The sequence below is a fragment of the Leucopleurus acutus genome (assembly GCF_964270905.1).
Source record: "Leucopleurus acutus genome assembly, chromosome: 3".
Lineage (NCBI taxonomy): Eukaryota > Metazoa > Chordata > Mammalia > Artiodactyla > Delphinidae > Leucopleurus > Leucopleurus acutus.
In genome coordinates, this window is record NC_139145.1 from 164,803,960 (window position 1) to 164,825,121 (window position 21,162).

Sequence of the window (21,162 nt, forward strand, 5' to 3'; positions counted from 1 at the left end):
CAGGTTCCAAAGTCATTGAGAAACATAATCACATGCTTCCATTTAAGGTCTCCAAGCTAGAATAAGAGCCTCTCAGCATTATGAGTCTTTTGAAGCAGACATACTGACAGGTGATTCATCAGTATCTTCAAAAGCAATGCTTAAAACTCTGAAGTAGCTAGAATTTCATGGTATACATGGAAATAAATTGTAGTGCTTGAAAATAGACTTAACGTATTGTGTGGCTTTCTTTTTACTTGGACCCGATTTTTGTCAGAATATATTGTATTGGGCAACAACAGACAAGAAGACAATGAGATTCTTTCAAATCAATTACTTATTGAGTCCAAAACCACAGGGCACAATCTGCCTCAAATTCTTACAACAAAGAATGACAGAACCTAAAAGAGGATAAAAACATAAAATCAAACTCTGGTGTTTTCTGGTATTAAAAACAAACTCTCCTCCCAATTTCCCTTTAGGTTGAAATACTTGAGAATTGACCTTTAAAATTAAAGTATACAATTTACATTAGATCAACACTGCCATGGAGACAAAGTAATGAAAGCACTGTGATTTGTTAGAAATTAAGGAGCCAAAGCTTTGATGTTACAACTTTGATTTTTTTTCCAGCAAGACATTGAACATCAAACAATGTTTCATTCCAGAAAGTCAAGTTTTTACCTTTTTTCTTGGGGGAAATTTGAGTCTTCTGACTCTAACTTGGAAAGATTATGTGGCAGAAAGTTGGCCTTTCTGAATTTTGCTCTCGAGTAGGTTAAATAGAATTTAATCTTGTATTTCTTCTGACGCCCTGAAGCAAGAAGATATTTTGCAATTTAATACGAAATTCATTTAATAACTCCACAAATGTTTATTGTACACCTAGCTAATGCCTGATATTGTGACAAGTGCTAAATATTCAATTTAAAAAACCTACTCACCGTTTAAGGAGTTTACTGTCTAGAAGAAGCTGGAGTGTACTAACAGGTCTTTGTGGTGCTGTAAGTTGGAATAACAGTACCACTGGATATAAATGATGGGGTGATTAAAAAAGCTATGGAAGGGAGATGTTTAAGAAGATGCTGACAAAGGATTTGGTGTTTCTCAGGTATCTGGGAATGAGATGGAGAAAGAGAGGGTGTTGGTGAAGCAGGAGTTAAGAGGTGAAGAAAGATTTTGGCGGTGCCTGGCTGTTATCCATCCTACTTCCATAAACAGTGAGAAGACACTGAAAGTTTTTTAAGTGCCAGAGACACACAATAGTATTGTAATAAAGAATGACATTGTGCCTGTGGTGTGAAAGCAAGAAAGGGCAGTAAACACAAACCAAGTTAGACTGTCTTAGCTCCAACTGTCTCATGGAATCAATACTTGTCCAAGCATTTATCATCTGAAAACAAGAACACACAAGCCTGGGATGAAAAAACTGAGTGATTATTTGCATTTCAAAGATATCATTCCCTTGATTTATTTAATTCAGGAATTACTTTCTAGTAACTAAAAGAGAATTGGAAAACTTCATTCACATTTTATTTTTTAAATTTTTAAATAGTTTTTAAGTCAATTTTATTTTATTTTTATTTTAAATTAAATTTTACTGGAGTCTAGTTGATTTACAATGTTGTGTTAGTTTCTGTTGTATAGCAAAGTGAATCAGTTATACGTATACATAGACCCACTCATTTTTAGACTTCCTTCCTACTTAGGTCACCACAGATCTTGAGAAGAGTTCCCTGTGCTCTATAGGAAGTCCTTATTAGTTATCTATTTTATATATAGTAATGTGTATATATCAATCCCAATCTCCCAGTTTATCGCTTCCCCTCCCCTTTCCCCCTTGGTGACCATAGTTTATTTTCTACATTTGTGACTCTATTTCTGTTTTATAAATAAGTTCATTTGTACCATGTTTTTAGATTCCACATGTAAGCGATATCATATGATATTTGCCTTTTACTCACATTTTAAAAACACATTTCTCACAAACATTAATTCTTTAGGAGATCCAAAAATGTTAGAATTATTTTAAATGTGAAATAACTTAAATATTTAGTGTATGGAATTGAGGAAATATAAGAAGGATCAAATATTAAATGAGAAATGATAGAAGAAATACTATCGAAAGTGGTTGCTAAAATCCAATAAATCTGAATAAAAACAAGAAAAACAAACAAACAAACAAAAAAACCCAAACACATTTCTCTTTTCCTCTCTCTCTGTCTCTTTTTCTTAAAGTTAGATACGTCTAGGTTAATAAACTCTAAGCAAGGATTTTGGAAGGAACCCTGAGGGGAAGATCTAGGAATGGTTCTATGGAATGACCACATTTAAATTATTTCTATTATTCTACAGTTATTCTACTTTAAATAAAATACTCTGCAGGGTAATCCTTTATTGCTTTCATTATTAAGAAATTCCCCTACTCAAACTCTTGAGGGAGGGTGCCCAACTCAAAGATCCCCTCCTCTAGTTATATATTGCACTTTCCTCAAGCTTTACTCAGGTTTTCCATTTCTCTTGTCTCTTGATCTCACTGACACAATCTTAATATGGCAAAGACAAGAGACAGGGAAGTTGAAAGCCACAAGGAGTGTATCATCCGTTTGCATCACGGATGTGCTCTCCAGCTGGTCCATTTCTCTCAGGACAGGAGAGAGAGAAAGTTATTCAGGCTTACAGGAAGTACAGATTTGAATGACAAGTGAAACAAATCTACTCTCTGTGCAGAAACTACACTCCCAGAGGGGGTCAATCCATCAAAAAAGAGTTCATTAGAGAGGTGAAGGCCACTAGGCAATTTCTCTGGGAGATGGAACTAGGAGTCTGGGGAGAAAGCGTTGGAATGCAATGGAAGCCAAAAGTACTGGGCTTGCAACTGAATTGGCAAAGACATTCACTCACGTGTCCATGGATCCCTGCCTGCTGCTCCTGGCAGCGTTTGCAAAGCCTGTTACCCCTCTACAGCTCGACTCCACACAGTCTCAAGCTGTCAGTGTTATTTTGTGCAACGTGGCTCTCCTTTGGGATCACAGTGTGCTGCCGTCAGGAGAGGGAAGCAGGCAGAATCCACCCCTCTGTTCTTCTTTTATCTTCCAGGTTCACTCTCCCAGCACCTTGTTATCATTCTCTGGCTAAAGACCTGTTGATAGCTCTTTAACTAGTCATGTCCCCCTTGCCATGGGCACACCTCTCTATTCTCCTTCCTTCAGTTGTACTCCTAGGTCTTAGGTCAGGGTTCCTAGAAGGAGTGCTGGGATTCAGAGGTATGTGATGTATTGAGGGGAGGCTCTTGGGAGAAGGGGAGTGAAGAAGCAGGGTAGGGAAGGGAAAATGCTGATGGTTGTGGTCTGGGCTTGGATGCTGTGAAGCATGACCTGCACCATAGGGTCACTTCACCTTGAGGTATGAGACCTGCCATTGCTACCACATATCAGTCAGTGATTGGCTGCCCCAGGTATGAGGTGAAGGCTGCCTAAGCTCCCAGGCAAGGCTGCTGCCATAAGACTGAGGATAACTCTCTGCAGAAGGTGCAGCTGTGAGCCATTAGCAGCCAACACTCAAAGCAGCTGGAGGATGGGTTAACCTGGAGGATGGATTAACCTGGAGGATGGGTTAACCTGGAGGATAGATTAACCTGGAAGTTAGGTTAACCTGGAGGATTTTTCTTATACTAATCTTCAAGAAATGATAAACTTCTGTCCTGTTTCCTGTCCCAGGAGTGTTTGCCCTGTGTCGAGACTGGAGGAAAGACCAGGATGGTGGAGCCGCAGGCATTGTGCATAAGTGCTGTGGAGAATACTTTTAGGCAGTAGTTGGGACCATCCTGGTATCTCATTTGTCATATTCGCACAATATAACTGAGGCCCTGGCAGCAGGTCTGGTGACTTTGTCAGCGACAAATATTTCCTGATAAACATCAGGGCTGCATGATTTGATCTGTGCTTTGTATGCATCTCCAGAGAGCTGCTGCTTCTCCAGCCCTCCAGCGTGCACATGTCCATTCCAAACACCAAACGTGGGCCCCCTGAAGCTAGTGTCTGGGATCCTATAGTAGAGATGGATGCCAGCTTCATGCAATTCCTTCCATAGTTCCTGGATGTGCAGGTGTGATTTTATATTTCCATAAATGGAGCAAACACTACCAAAGTGGCAGAACTTAGTGTAGTCTTACACTGAGTTTTTGTTAAACTCAAAAGTGTTGATGTGATGCAAGTTGATAACATGATAAAGACCTGGTCATTTTTGTTAATGATGCTGTAAAACAATTCTGACACTGCAAACTAGCTCAGAAAATACAAAGGGAGTGTTAATTATCTCTGAAACAAATGCTACAGGAATGGGCCATTCATTTGTCTAGACATGATGCCTCAAGTTGCACATCTATCATTCTTTTATAGTTTTAGAACATTTGCAAGTGCGTTTCAAGTCCTTAAGAGATTACATTGTATGATGTAATTCCCATATGTTATGTCTCATGGGGTGATACTAAATGAAGTCTTTACTGATGTTACCTTTCCCGAATACAGACAAGGATTCCTCATCATTTGGATTGAGTTGGTTGGCCTGGCTTATTTACCAAGATAAAAGGGAAACATTTTAATAACGTGTTTGAGAAAATACCTCATAGCTTCATATTGTCACTAGAAAAATTACTCGTCCCTAGTGTGCCTTATGAAATCAAATTAGCAGGGAGGAAATGGACCTCCTGAATTAAAATCCATTACCAACTCACTGCTGAAGGCAACCATTAGAGATGACGCACAGAAAGGAAGTGGTACTAACAATGTTCAGCAAAGACGGGGTCAAGTCAAACGGGTCAGGAAAGCAATTAATATAATTCTCCTTTCTTCAGGCAATTGAACTAAGGTCAAGAGGAACGCTCAGTTCTTTTGAAATTCTTACATCATTTCTTTACCTTGAACTTTGGACTTTGAGTGTTCACTAGCAGAGTTTTCTCCTTAAACAACATAAATGGACTAGATATTGGCAAAGCATTTTAGGAAAACTGACTTGGAAACTAAGAGTTACTTCTCCTTTTAGGTTGGTTCAAAAACTGTAAAAGAAGTGTGTGCTTGCTTGTTGAAAATAATTTAAGCAAAACAGAGCTAATATGGTAAAAGTGGAAGTTCCCCCTCCATTCTTTAAATACCTTTCCATTTACCAGGATAATCACTAAATGCAGCTCAGCGTATATCCTTCTAGGTATAGAATATATACTATATATTATATTATATGGTGTATATAATATATGCCATATACCATCTATTATGACATATAATTATTTTATGATGGCCTGAGCCTATTGATAACCAGTGTTGTGGCTGGATCAGCCTTTGGGGTTCTTATTATAATTGCAGGACCCCCTCAGCAATAACTATCAGGGACATTTTGAAAAAAGAACAAAGTTTTATTACTCACAGATCCTGGAGGATACAGGGCACACTTGGGGCCACAGAGCAAGGGAGAAATAGAGAGAGAGAGAGAGAGAGAGAGAAAAGAAATTTGGGTTTCTATCTTTATTGGGATTGAGGGTGTGGGCCTAGGGTTGCTAGGTTGACTTTTTATTGGTGAATTTAAAACATAGGAGTGACAGTTTAAAATGTAGGAAGAGAAAAAACAAACAAGCAGCCTAAATGTTCAATTACGGAAATCCACCAAGACCTCTTAAGACAAAGGAGACTTTGTGTGTAGTTAAGGGAGAAGGAGGTGGAGGCACCCTGGTTCTTGATCTAGTCTGTGACTGGCATTGTGTTTATTGGAGACAGCCATCTTTGAAGTAGATGCCACCTTTGAGGTAGATGCCATCTTTGAAGTAGATGCCATCTTTGAAGTAGATGCCATCTTTGAAGTAGATGCCATCTTTGAAGTAGATGCCATCTTTGAAGTAGATGCCTTGGCAATTAAAGCTTAAGTCAGGCAAAAACAAAAAATTACAAAACACAAAAAACAAAAGAACCCAACCAACTCTTAGGGCTTACACTATAATAATATGTGGTATATAATATATTATACATAACATATGAATAGAATAACTATATCTATACACAAAAACTTTCTAAAAACTAAAATAATAGTATATTTTATATACTCATGTACAGTTTGCTTTTTTCCTTTTAAGAATGCCTTGGGCAAATGACAAACTGGAAAAGATGTTTATGGTTTAGTCACAGAAAATGTGTTACTATCCCTAATATATATTACCCTTCTAAAATTTGGGGAGAAAATGGTCAACCACCATGTAGGAAAATGAACAAGAAATATAAACATTCTAGAGAAAAAGAAGTGCAAATGGCCATTAAACAGGAAAATATGCTCAACCTCACTCATTATAAAGTGGGTAAATATATAAGCCTACACAGTGACACCATTTCTCACTTATCCAATTGACCAAATTCTACAAGTTTGACACATCATCTGTTGGCAAGCAGAAACAGGTATGTTCACTCATTGCTGGTGGGAATGAAACAATAGACAATCTTATGAGAGCAATGTGGCAACATCTAGTAAAAGTACACATGCATTTACCCTTTGACTCAGCAATTTCATATGTATGAAAAATTTCACCCTAGTGTCTCTGAAGACAAATAAGAAAAAATGCAAATTTACGTCTGAATAAAGGTGTTTATTGCAGCAGTATTCATGAGGAAAAGACTGAAAACCACCCAAATCTCTATCAACAAAGGACTAGTTAAATAAACGCACGATGCAGCTGTAAAAAAAATGAGTAATATCTTCTTGTACTGATATGTATGGTCTATAGGATACACATAGGTCAGTGTAAGAAATTATGGACATACAAGCTGTACAGAATATATTGTCATTTATTTCAGGAAAGGGGATATACACACACACATAGACCAAAGTCCACACCAGTGGTGGCTATTTATTTGAAAAGAGGGAGTGTTACGCACTAAATATTTTTGTCCCTCCAAAATTCATATGGTGAAATCCTAACCTCCCATGCGATGGTATTAGAAAGTGAGCTTTTGGGAGGTGCTTAAGTCATAAGGGTGGAGCCCTAATGAGTGGAATTAGTGTCATTATAAAAGAGACCCAAGAGAGCTCCCTTATCCCTTCACTCATGTGGGGACACAGTGAGAAGATGGCCACCTGTGAACCAGGAAAAGAACTCTCACCAGACACCAATTCTGGTGGAACCTTGATCTTGGACTTCCCAGTTTCCAGAACTGTGAGAAGCAAATGTTTTTTGTTTAAGTCACCCAGTTTATGGTATTTTTGTTATAACAGCCTGAGAAAAGAGTGATGGAAACTAGACTTTTCTGAATGTATCTTTTTTTTTTAAATAGTTTTGACTTTGGGAGCACAAAAATGTTTCACATAACTATAAATAAAAACTAAAAATTCAGAAGGCCAACCCTAAAATAAATAAGTAAATAAATAAATAAAATTTTGTTCTTTAGAAACAAATATATTAATGACAAAACAAATATATAATTGTATTAATGCCCTTAGCAACCAAAAATTTCAGCATAAAAGAGATACAATCATAAAACGAAAAATATCACTGTGAACTCATGGTTTGTCTTTCTTCATCCATGTGTATGTTTCCAGAGAAAAGCAACAGAAGTTGTGAACAACTCAGTATCAATGAGCATCCCTAGCACCTAAACTCTGTTCCTAAATATCACATGACCCTAAAGTTAACTTAGGGGGACTTCTTGGGGGATATGTATAACAAATTGTCTGATGGCAGGAAAGGCACGAGGTATACCTAAAAGATCTTTCTGCATTAAAAAGCAAGGAAAGTATCAAGGACTGCTGGGGATTGTGTCAAAAGGATAAAGAAGTCATCCTTAAAGGCTGCCTACTAGCCAGAAGTAGGACAATGGGAACATCAAAAAAATAATGCCTATGATGGACTGAAATAGGATTCAATTCAAGGAATTGAAATACAGTGAATTCAAATAGGTTATAATCTATGACATAATTGGGATCCCCCCCAAAAAACCCCTTTCATTGGTCTCATCATTGGAGGTTGTTAAGGCAACAACACATTATTCTGAAAAATGGTAAATAAAAGGAATGAATCAAATATTCATTGGCTTCTCCTAAAAATACTCTATTTCAAGGGAGCCAAATAGCTGCTGAAAGAAAGTTCTTTTCAGATAAGTATTTCATTTAATACATAAGAAGGGAATAATAGAGTTTCAACATTACTCTATTGTAGCTCCACTGAAAGGAAAGAACAGAAGCAAGGAAATTAATTCAGAGGACATAAAATGGTCAGACAGAGCCAGAAACAGCCAAACAGCAGAAATCTGATATTCTGAAAGAAAAAAAATGGGGAGTTTTTTGGATTTCTGGTTCCAGGTAGTATGGGATAAGCATACCCTATTGCCTCTCTCTCACACTAGGAACAACTTATAACCCTGAACGATCAGAGGATCTGAAAGGTGGAAAAATGTATGCATATTGGGTGGGGACCTCTAGACCTACGGAATGACCTGGCAGTCTTTCTTGAATTTTTTCTTTTGCCTACTATTTATTGCTGCCTGGATGCTTAAACAATCTGAACAGCAGACTGCCTTTGGGGGGAGATATTAAAAGCCCCAGAAGAGCCCACTCTTTCTAGCCAGAAGACCAAGAGGAATTCCCATGGGACAGAAAACGTTTTGACTTTACCTGCCCTACTTGAGGTGAACAGACGCCATAGTGATGTCCCCTCTCTCTCTCTCCTGCCCAAATTTCAGCTTCAGACCCTATGGGACAGAGCTCTGTGGACTGTCCTCACTGGACAGAAGGCAGGAGCCAGCAGAGATATGTTCCTACCCCTGGCCATGGCGGACCCTGCAGGATGGAGCCCAGTTGACTCTCCCCACCCTGTACCAGAGACCCTCTCACTCCAGCCCCCATACACATTCTGCTCAATTTCAATTATTTAATTTTATTCATGTGAAACATGAAAATGGTTCTAAAAGTCAGAGGTGCACAAAACTGTACACTCAGAGAATGTGACTCCACTTCACTCTTTTACCCCATTTCCATACCCCCATTTTTTCCGTGTCTGGTATTTTGGTCTCCCTTTAAACATCTTTGCTGCAAGCAGTTTACCCACACATCTAATGGCCGTAAGGCAATTTTGTCGTAAAAGATAAAATAACTGGTTGTCAGTTTGGTTTGACAGTTTGGTTTCATTTCTCCATTGAGGCATACATTCTTCCTTTTTTATATGATATACATCTTAGGCCTCATCATGGTCTGTGCAGTGAAAAGAAAACGTGCTGGTCTTAAAATAGTGGATGGTAACAACTACGTATATCATCTTGACAGAATATGCAGTGATAAGAAAACTTACTGGAAGTGTGAAGTAAGAGAGTATAAAGCCAGATTGCATACCATACTAGAAAATGGTAACATATCAGTTTTTGCAAATCCTTCATGAGCAGTGATCCCCCCCCCACTCATCAAAAGCAAAAGTTTACCAAGCTATGGCAAACACAAAAGGCGGCTAGGAATTCACAACGGTCTTTGAGATCATTAATGATCGATTCTTTAGCTAACTTAAATACAACAGCTTGTTCTCTTAAGGCATCTTTGCCAAATTTATCACACAATGTTAGACGTTGGAGTCAAAAGAGGAATCAAGCTCCTCCTATGCCTCCCAAAGAAATGGTTATGTGATCCCTGATGAGTGTAAGTTTCTTGAAAATGGTGAACAATTTTTGCACTTTTTTTTTGATAGTGGAGAACGTGAGGGAGACAGGTCTTTGGTATTTGGCACAGAATCTGGCTTAGACGATTTGGTGAAATATAAGGACTGGGAATGTAATGGAACGTTTAAATGTAGTTTAGATAGGTACTATCAGTTAAATAGGTTACATATGTCAATGTGAAATAGCAGCGTCACTCATCTGTTCATTTTACTTTCAGGGAAATCTGAAGAGATGTACAGATTTTTTTTTAATATTGTAAAGAGCTTACGTCCAACATTAGATCCTGAATACTTAATGATTGACTTTGAGAAGGGAAGTGTCTCTCCTTTCTCTAAGATTATGTCGGTCCTCCGTATCCCCAGATTCTGCCTCCGCAGATTCAACCCATTATGGATGCGGAACCTGCGGATATGGGACTAAATTAGGCCATTTTATGTAAGAGACTTGGGCATCCGTGGATTTGGTATCTGCAGGGCTGATCTGGAACCAATGCCCCAGGGATACTGAGGGACAACTGTATGCCCGAATACAACTGTAACCATGAATCTAAGCACATTTTAAACGTATTCAAATATTTTTTGTATTTTTTACAATAAAATCTTTAAAAAATTTATTATTAATTTTTATGTTTCATTGTAGCTTTTTGTATGTCCCTCTTTTATTTTATTTTCAGTATTTACCTTTTATGGCAAATTGTTTTACAGCCAATTACTTGTCTGATGAAACGGCTTACAGGGAAACTGTTTATGCGGCAAAGATTTTTACGGCAAAACTACCTAAAACCATTTTTCAACCCTGTTTTCCCCCACCCACCAATGACATTAGTTTCTGGTTTATTCTTCCACAAATGAGCAGATACGTATATATTTTCTTCTTTTCTTTTCCTATCTTATGGTTTCTGAAGTCCTTTTTGAATAGAATAGAAGCATACTAATCCAGTGGGATTGGTACTAGCAGTTGGTTAATTAAACTGAAGAAAAAAAAAGTGTTCAAAAACATAACAGATACGCTTTTTGATTGGAACCATTTTGTTCTTACAATACAGATGCACAGGCAGGAATTCATTTACAGTGTTTGGTTTAGGGACAAGGCCTTTCTTTGAGCATATATCAACTATTTTGAGTTCCAAATTACCTATTTTTTATACAGAGCACTATGATTTATAAGATGAATGGAGACATCTGTGATTAATCCAGTGCCTCAGGTAAGTGAAGGTCAGTTAAGAGGTCTATTTCAAAAGTATTCAGAAGTAGAAGTTCTTGTTCAATTTATCAAGCTCTCATTTCCCCCCTTTTCATTAATTTCCATTCTCATTTTATTAATTCCTTGCTTATATGTTATCTTGGTTGAGTTTTGGGAGAGTACTTTTTCTAGGTTCTGGAACTGAAGGCTTTCATCTTAGACTGGGTTCCCCAGGAGCAGAGCCTGAGATGGCATTCTGGTGAAAGTGGTTTTTTATGGAAGTGCTCATGAGAACCTGTAAGGAGTGAGGTAGCAGGGAGGGCATGGGGATGTCTAACCTCAGCCTGATCCTGTGGGGAGCTCTGTAGCAAACGGAACCATAGCATGTCCTCACTTGAGGCAAAGATGTGGGACCTTTGCATTCCAGCATTAGTCAGCCATTGGCACCAGCCACTAGAGCAAAGGGAGCTGGGACATAACGCCGGGTACCTCTCAATGAGGCAGTTGTCCAAGGGCAATCCGCTGCAGAATTGAGCAGGTATAGGTCTCCAGCAGGAGCACGCTCCACAGCTAAGACCGTATCCCTGGGAATCTGGCCAGGGAACCCACAGGATCTGCTGCAATTTAGTTTATGCATTTCAGTCTCTCTTCTTGAGTAACAAGGCATTTAAAGTTATGACTTTTTTCCTGTTTATTTTTAGCTGCTTTCTTTAGGTTTTGATATTTTGTATGCTTATTTTTGTTGCGTTCTGAATACTTGAGCACTTCCTGTGAGCCAGACATTCTGCTAAGCACCTTAAATCCATTATCGCGTGTAATCCTCACACCTAGTTCTTGAGGTAAATACTATTCTCATTCTCACGCTTCAGCTGAGGACACTGAGGGAGCAGGAGGTGGTAGAACCTGGATCACCTTGAATTCAGGTGTTCTGGCTTCAGAGTCTTCCCCTGCTCTCTGCACGGACCGTGGGTGTTATTCTCAGTTCTCTTTGGAAATGTCCCTCGTCTTAGTTCAATCATACGCCTGCATTCTGGGTTTTCTGTGTTGAGTTTTATCATTGGTTTGGTTTCATCAGGTTTATATCTTTGAGAAATCTTTCTTTGTTTTGGTTTGGTGAAGCCCTTCTCTGACTCAGCTGTAACTTACCTGCTGTTGTATTTTACTTCAGTCACATCAGTGGGATCCTGGTTTCAAAGAGGGGCAAACGTGTGTGATCTGTTAGCTCGTTTGAATAGAAGGTTCTCCTATTTTTTTCTCCCAAATTATCTGACTCAAATACTCCCTTGAGTTGCTAGTGCTACCAGACTGTGCAGAAGACTTTCTCCTTGTGTGTTGTTTTGATGCCTACTTTCACCAAAATTTTTATTAAATTCCAGAAAAGCTTAAGTTTGAAGAGGTTAGTAATCTAGAAAACACTTGTATACCCTAGTAGGACACATTGTAGAAAGCAAAACATTACGGAAAGTGGCAAATCCTTTTGCATTATAAAGAACAAGCCCTTAATTCCCTTAAGTTAACTGTTTTGTAGACCTGTTTTGTCTGTTTTTTTGGGTTTTTTTGCGATACGCGGGCCTCTCACTGCCGCGGTCTCTCCCGTTGCGGAGCACAAGCTCCGGACGCGCAGGCTCAGCGGCCATGGCTCACGGGCCCAGCTGCTCCGCGGCATGTGGGATCTTCCCGGACCTGGGCACAAACCCGTGTGTCCTGCATCGGCAGGCGGACTCTCAATCACTGCGCCACCAGGGAAGCCCTGTAGACCTTTTAATCAATCAGGCTTACCATTGTTTTTATTGTTGTTTTTGCTTTTTTAAACAAGGTACATTTGTTTGATACTAAGATATTCTTACTTACAAGATACAAGCTAGATATAACATGGAAAAGAATACCCTTCTTGGCCTAATATCTGTAATTTTATACTATAACAGATTTACTTGATTATTAATCAGTTGCCTACTTTTTTTTTTTAAGAAGATGTTGGGGGTAGGAGTTTATTAATTAATTAATTTATTTTTGCTGTGTTGGGTCTTTGTTTCTGTGCGAGGGCTTTCTCTAGTTGTGGCAAGCAAGGGCCACTCTTCTTCGCGGTGTGCGGGCCTCTCCCTATCGCGGCCTCTCTTGTTGCAGAGCACAGGCTCAGTAGTTGTGGCTCACAGGCTTAGTTGCTCCGTGGCATGTGGGATCTTCCCAGACCAAGCCTCGAACCCGTGTCCCCTGCATTGGCAGGCAGATTCTCAACCACTGCGCCACCAGGGAAGCCTCAGTTGCCTACTTTTTAAAAAAGTCTCCAACATTGTTAAGAATTTTTAATCACCATGCTTCCTCAAAAATATTGTTGCCTGTTTATATGGTCAATCCTTTGCCCTGGGGCAGATTTTACGTAAAGGAAGACAGCCTTGTGTTTCATTCTTCCATCTTTTTAGAGGCAAACTTGAGTTTGTGAAATGCTCTATTATTTCAAACTTGAGTTTGTGAAATGCTCTATTATTCTAAGATAAGGAAATAAAAATATTCTGATAAAGAAAATTTCTCTTGAACGTATAAGCTCTTAAATGATTTAGAGTTTTTTTTTTTTTTTTGGCTTCTCTCCTCACCAAAAGAAAAAAAAAATGTCCCTGCTGTAAAAACCTGGTGAAAATAATCTAAACATGGACTAATATTTAACCAAGACACTATCAAATTATGGGTATGCCACTACGGCTAAAAAATTCTTAACTTTTTAATATTCTGACTTTAGTGTGTTTGACTGCAAATATCTTCTCCTGTAGGTTTTCCTTCTGCAATATTAATAGCTACAACAGACTCTAGTCTTCCCACTGCAGGGACTTTGGCACCGAAAGAGCTATGATGGCAGATGTACTCTTACCTCTCCCACATGTAGAGTCGTTCCACTTTTTTCATGAAAAAAGTCCTAGGATTCAAAATTAAAGAAGTAACAGATTTTGAAGAATAAACCTCATACCAGCTGCTTAGCAACTGCTTACCGTTGTTTATATTACTAATGAAAAAGGATTAACAATCCGTGTTATACCACAACTAATAAATAACCATGTTGCTTTCTATTTGGATAGCACATTTTGGAGCATGCTAACATGAGAAGAAGGCCATTCCCACATCACTCTTTGGTACTGGAGTCCTCTATACAATTGTGGCCACTGGCCCTTTATAAACCAGGTATATCAGACGGAATTCTGTCAGAGGACAGAATTCGGATTATCAACTAAAGAAACTTTAATGAGAAACTGTAGAGTTGTAGCAAAGTTAAGAAAACCAAAAGAGGATGTTGAGGCACCTAGGGGCTATCAGAGTGGGAAATGTGAAGGGAAAAGGGAAGAAAAAATATTCCTGGAGCCCCATGAGGACTAGAGCTGTGGAGAAGCCTTGGTATTGAAAGGATGCAGCCACCATCAGAACCACAACATCAAAGCAAGGACTGAGAGTAGAGAAGAAATGCACCAGCCCTTTTGTCTTCCCACTTCCCATCTCTTGCCAGTGCCTCTCACTGGCTAAGAAGCAGACGGCAAGGGAGCCAAGACAGTTCAGTCTTTCAGGGTCGGACTTCTAGGGCATAGAGCAGGGAGCAAAGGGTGGAGAATGGATGGAGACGGGGGAGGGGGAGGGCCGGCAAAGAATAAGCAGCACATAGTAGATGTTTTAAGTAAGTTCCCTCTGTAATCTATCCCCACAACCTGTCAGGTTCTGTTGCCATTTATAAATGGAGAAAGTAGAGATCAGACACCTTAAATGTGTCCAAGAGCACACAGGTAAGCAAGAGTGGAGCTGGAATGCACACCTGGATCTGTATGTCCTCAAATGTGGTGTTTTTATCCTCTACATAACACTAACTTTAATATATTTTAACACAGGAATGTGCTATTTTTCTGCTGTAAATTATTCAGTAATTCCTCACTGTCTTTGAGATAAAATCGCAATCTTTACCTTGGCATGAAAGGCCCTTCATTATCTGGCCCCTTCCTTCTTTCCCAGACTCATCTTTCCCCTCATCCCCACACATACCTCCTGCTCCCAATATCTGAACTCGTAATTTCAGGATGTTTGTAAATACTGCACATTTTTCTGGCACACCCTCTTTCAGTTCCGTTCTCATGTCTGGCTGTCTCATTTTGGTCTTTCAGCCCAGCCTGGCTGTCCCTTCCACTTGGAAATCTTCCAGGACTCCTTCCATCCAATCTGGATTAGGTACCTTACTCCCAATTACTATCACATGATATGATGGTCACAGTCACAGCACTGATCGTATGGTGCTGTGTGCATCCCCCAGTCGACTGTGCCTAAGGGCAGGAACTACCTTTTATTTATCTTTGTATCCCTCATGCCTAGCTTTACAACTGGTATATGGAAGCTTCCATATCATAACTGTAATTGTTGAACAATGAATGAATGTTTTGAATTATTAAGGCTTAATCTTCTTTGCATACAGTAACTATTTTTGAAGGGAAGAGTGGACGTTGAATCTGTCACAGTGCCCTAGGTATAGGTAATATACATAAGAACATGGCATTATTTTAGGAGAGATGCTGCAGGGTCAAAGGATTTCAGACATCTTTCAACTTCCCCAAATTAAAATAACTCCTTTGATTTAGAACAAAGGCAAGAGAAAATTAAAATTATTAATTATTAAATTATTAAAATACATCTTACCTTGAAGTGGATGGATGGCTAATAATCATCTAGGGAACACTTGGTTTACCAGGGTAGGTGAATCTGCTAGACAAAGAATGAGGGTTGATCCTCAGGGGATAGGAAATGACATAGGTTCAGTAGAAAGAGAATAAGAGAAAAAAAAAAGCAGCACAAACCTGAAGATATTTGGGGAAAAAAAGAACAAATGTGCAGAAAAAAAGTCAACGTAACTTCAGATAATAGCCCAAGGACAGACATTTACTTTCTCTCATTTAGTTCTTGTTTTTTTCTGGTGCAGCTCCATTTCACAAGAAAGAACATGAGAGAGGAATTGAGTGAAAAGGTGAAAAATAAAATAAGACAATAGGTTAGGACGATAGAAATGGACACATGATAAAATCAAAACTGAGTGCCCAAAAGAGGCGAGATTGTCATAAGAGGTATTCAAAATGGCAGAAAGGGTGGTCAAAGCAGTGTTGCTTTGGAAGATTGCACGGCAGAAACAGGAGGGGATTTGAAGACTTTTCCTATTTCTGTATCTTCCCGTACTTAGCTTGGCCATGATTACTTTAGAGTTTTATTTGAGGATTGGAATAAAAGGTGTTGACCGTTATATAGTTGAGGCCAGCAGGCGAAAAGGCCCAATGAGAAGGCAAAACATTTCTCGGTATACATGTTGATGCAGCAATAAAACAAAAGACTGAACGAAAACAGTCAATTTGGGTTATGGTTAAAAGGCCTAATGGCTGTTATGAAACTTTGCTACTTAAATCTACTTTTGGTTTCACACTTTCCTCAAGGAATTTAAAAATTAATTTTGTGAGCTTCAGGGTAAAAATTAATTCAAAAAATATGATAATTTGCAAGTGTCTTCAAGTGTTGGGAACATTTTGTTATGTAGAATTAGTGAAGAACTTTACTTGACTAATAATGTGAGAACAGTAACAGTGTATTTAGCATATGTGGGTTTAAAAATATTATTCATAGGTAGCATATGTCATGGGGGCCTTTGGAATATGAGGTAAACAGATTTTCAAAAATCACTGCGGAATTTGGAGGAATTAAGAATTTCATTTAAATATGTAAACACCCCCATTCTTTTCCCCTAGTTATAACATAAGGAGATTTGGTGTAATTATAGTCTGATGCTTCTGTGGAAAAAAGAAAACATTAACAGACCATTTTTTCCTATAAAGTGAAGAAAACATCTCGAAAGCTTTTGAGCTACTTTATGTGCCAGACAGTAATAACATATGTAAGTTTAAATAAAGTGCTGAAAGCAACTTTTGCCCTCTGGTGATAGAGGATTTTGCTATGCATTTCAATAAGGTATTTAACTTTTCATTTGGCAGTGAATGGAAAATCTCTTTTCCAATGTGTATGAAGCTTTGACAGTTGTTCTTCAGAAGCTGCATTGTAGATGAGGAATTAGAGTCTAGGGAATCTGGAGGAGGCCACATGCCAAGAACTTAAACCCCAAAGACCAGGTTTTTGAATATGTTAGCAGTAGATTTGGAGTTAGCACTTCAACTTGGTTTGAAGGGTGGTAAAGAATGGACTCCTAGGTAACCCTAGTTGTCTCCTTACTGTGGAAATGGATACTAGAAAATTGTCTCTGTTTTTTCCCCCTACTACATTAAAAGAGAGAAAATAAGTGGCTACAAAAAGCAGTATTCTTTAATTATTTGCATGATATTATGTTTTCCTATTTAATAAGATTTACCTGTATCCCAGGCACATAATATGTGTGAAAATCAAGGGGTTATTTTAGAATGGAAAGATACAACAGAATATAGGAAAGTTAGAAATGTCAAACTACTGTTTCTTTTCTCTGGCAACTCCTGATTGCAGGGTAAGCCTAGAGAGGTGAGCATTGGACAGATGGGAGGGGCTTGCTTTCCCTTTTCTGCATTAACAGAGCCCAAGTCTGGATTTGAGTCTGAAGGTTGAATTGTACCACATCTGCTAAAGACTCTCACGGATCCAAAGAACAGATATTGATGAAATAGTAATATCATATCCTAGACAATATGAGGCAGTGGTAATTAAAAATGAGGTGACTTCTTCAAACATTCCAAAAGCAATCAGACAATTTTGGTCTATTTCTATACTGTATTTCTTTTCTAAAATAGGCATTTACTAGACCATGAGCTTCTGGAAATCAGACCCTTTGCCTTATTCATTTATTCATCTGTATTTCTTAGAACAATCCCTGGCACATGTGTATACTCAATACATTATTAGATAGAAATCATACCTGGGTTTAGAGAAAAGGAAGCCTGGAGAAGACTTTAAGCTGAATCCGGCCTCTGTACCCCGACACCAAATTAAATTTCAGAGACAGAGTTTTGGGTGAAGTAGAAAAGAATAGCTTTATTGCTTTGCAAGGCAAAGGGGGCCACAGTTCTGCTAAGTCCTCAGAACTGTGTGTCCCTCCTTGGAGAGGGTAGTGAGAAGTTTTATAGTAATGGTTCAAAGGGGCGTGATCAGCTCGTGGACATTTTTCTGATTGGTTGGTGGGGAGGTAAGTGGGAGTCAGCATCATCAACCTTCCGGTTCCAACAGGTCTGGGGTCTGTGTGCTTGGGGGCAGCATGCTGTTTTAACTTCTCCCACCCGATGGGGGTTTCAGTATCTGCAAAACAGCTCAAAGATATTGTTGTGTGTATCTCTTGATGGGGAACCAGGACCTTGCTCCAAGGCTGCACTACTGTTTCTCTTGACTGTTTCTCCCTAGTCTCACATCCCCTCCCTTCCCTAATTAACAACTGCTTGAATCTGCCGGTTGGAACTCAGGGAAGGTCATGGAGGCTGACTGAAGCCTATTTCCTGTAATCAAAGAAATGGGAGGTACAGAAAGGCTTTGTGCCCAGGAGCCCCACAGGGCCGTGCTCGGTATCATTCCTGTTCACGTATAGGACCTTGACCCGCTGAAAACTAGTTTTACCTCTTACATCCCAGGAGACTAACACAGTCTTCCTGCTTAGCCTCAGGCATACAAGTCAGGTTTCCAGGAACTCCCTCGCACCCAGGGCAGTCCTGGAGGGAGAAGGGAGAAAAAGTCCCACAAAGGCAGATAGCAGAAACAGTGAGAGTTACATGTAACTGAGTGGATTTATAATACTCATGGCTCTATGGGCTCTATGTGGGAGATCTGCTCCAGAAATTCTTAGAGATAGATGAATTTTTAAGGAGGTTGAGATACATGGGTTATTGTGATTAACATAATTCCTTTGTACTCCTGGATTGTGAGATCTTGGGCAACTTCTTGATACTTCATAATAGATTTATTATTATTTTTTAAATTTTTATTGGCGTATAGTTGATTTACAATGTTGTGTTAGTTTCAGATGTACAGCAAAGTGAATCAGTTATACATATATGCACTCTTATTTAGATTCTTTTCCCATATAGGCTGTTAGAGTGTATTGAGTAGAGTTCCCTGTGCTATACAGTAGGTCCTTGTTAGTTATCTATTTTATAGATAGTAGTGTATATATGTCAATCCCAATCTCCCAGTTTATCCCTCTCCTTTTCCCCCCTGATAACCATAAGTTTGTTTTCTACATCTGTGACTCTATTTCTGTTTTGTAAATAAGTTCATTTGTACCATTTTTTTAGATTCCACATATAAATGATATCATATATTTGTCTGTCTCCGTCTGACTTACCTCACTCAGTATGACAATCTCTAGGTCCATCCATGTTGCTGCAAATGGCATTCCATAAACAGATGAATGGATAAAGAAGATGTAGTACATATATACAATGGAATATTACTCACCCATAAAAAGGATGAAATAATGCCATTTGTTTAATAGATTTATTGTTACTTCCTAGATGCTAGACCTCTCTTATGGCATCAATTCAGAGAAACTTTAAAAGGGCATGTAAGATATTTTTTTTAAATTTAAAAACCAGCATGATAAGCTTGCATTATAGAGATTATATTGTTACCATATATTGATACTGACTGGCCTTATCTGCTCTTAATAATAGAATCTTGGCTTCTGATTTTCTTGGTCTCATTGACGTGGGGACAAATAGCCTGTTAATGAAGATGGTCCTGTCATCAAATCCCGGATGTTCTTATCACAGCATCTGCTTTCCCTAAACAGTCGTTGTTCCCTGACACTAGTGCCTCTGATTGCAGTATTGAGGGTTAATAACATTCAAATGAGTCAACTGATTCACATAAATTGATTTGTGTGCTAACTGTTGATAGAAAATATTAATAAAGGAGTACAGGAGATTTTAATTTAAGAAAATCTGATCTAGGCACATCAAGTTTACAAAACAAGTCACTGCTAAATAATTGTTAGATTATAAGAAGATGCTCCATAGTATTTTAAATATTAATTACCAAATATATTAGAAATACAATTCAAATTTTTGAAATAGATTTTGTACTATAAAAGAATCTCTAACTCTTATGAAGGTAGTCATATATAAACCAAAGACAGTGTCAAAAAGTACATAAAATATCTAATAATATTTTGAAAATATGTAAAGAAATGTTGGTTTTTTTCTATTATAAAGGCACAACATTTTCTTGACTCGAAAATGCTACCTACATTTTAATTATGGCACTTTGAAAAAACAAAAAGAAATGCTACCATAAATATATACATGTGAAATGCTACCATAAAAAATATAAATGTGATATGCTCAGCATTTAGAAACAGTAAAGTGTGTAAATATGCACCTGTTTGAATCCAGGACATGTAACTGCAGAAATTGTAGAAAACCTAAACAAATAGGAAATTATTCTGTATCTTGGATGGAAAGATTAAATATAATTATAATATCAATTTTAAAAAAATCTAAAAAAGCAATGTTATAGAAATAAAGACTAAAGAAACTTGTGTGGAATCTGACAAACTAATGCTAAAATTGCAAACAATACTCTAGAAAATTTCAAAATTTGGGAAAAAAATCCTGTGGGAGAGGGGAGGTTGCCCTAATAGATTATAATTAAATTTTAAAGGTAGATTTTTTTTTTTTTGGTAAAGCAATGCGTAGTTACATAGATCAATGAAACAAAACAAAGCACAGAAATATGTGAGTGTGTGTGTGTGTGTGTGTGTGTGTGTGTGTGTGTGTGTTTGGAATAAGGGAATTTTGTATATGATAAAACTGATATTTTAAGTTCAGCCAAGAAAATTCAGATTATTTACTAAGTGGTATTAAGATAGCTAGGCATTTATTAAGAAAAAAACTATATCACAGTATATTTAAATAGTAATTTCAAATGAATTAAATGTATAAATGTAAAAAAATTAAAACTATAAACATTCTAAAAGAAAATATAGAGAGATAAATTTATAACCTTAAGATGTAGAAATCTTTCCTAAACATGACTGAATACCAAAAAGATAAAAGGGCTGAATAATTTATTTATATAAGATTAACAACTTGTCTACAGAAAAAGAAACTGTAAACAAAGTTAAACAATTAAAATTAGAATGAGATAATATATATGCAATATATACCACAGATAAAGACTAGTATTCTTTTTTTTTTTTTTTTTTGCGGTACGCGGGCCTCTCACTGTTGTGGCCTCTCCCGTTTCAGAGCACAGGCTCCAGCGGCCATGGCTCACGGGCCCAGCCGCTCCGTGGCATGTGGGATCTTCCCGGACCAGGGCACGAACCCGTGTCCCCTGCATCGGCAGGTGGACTCTC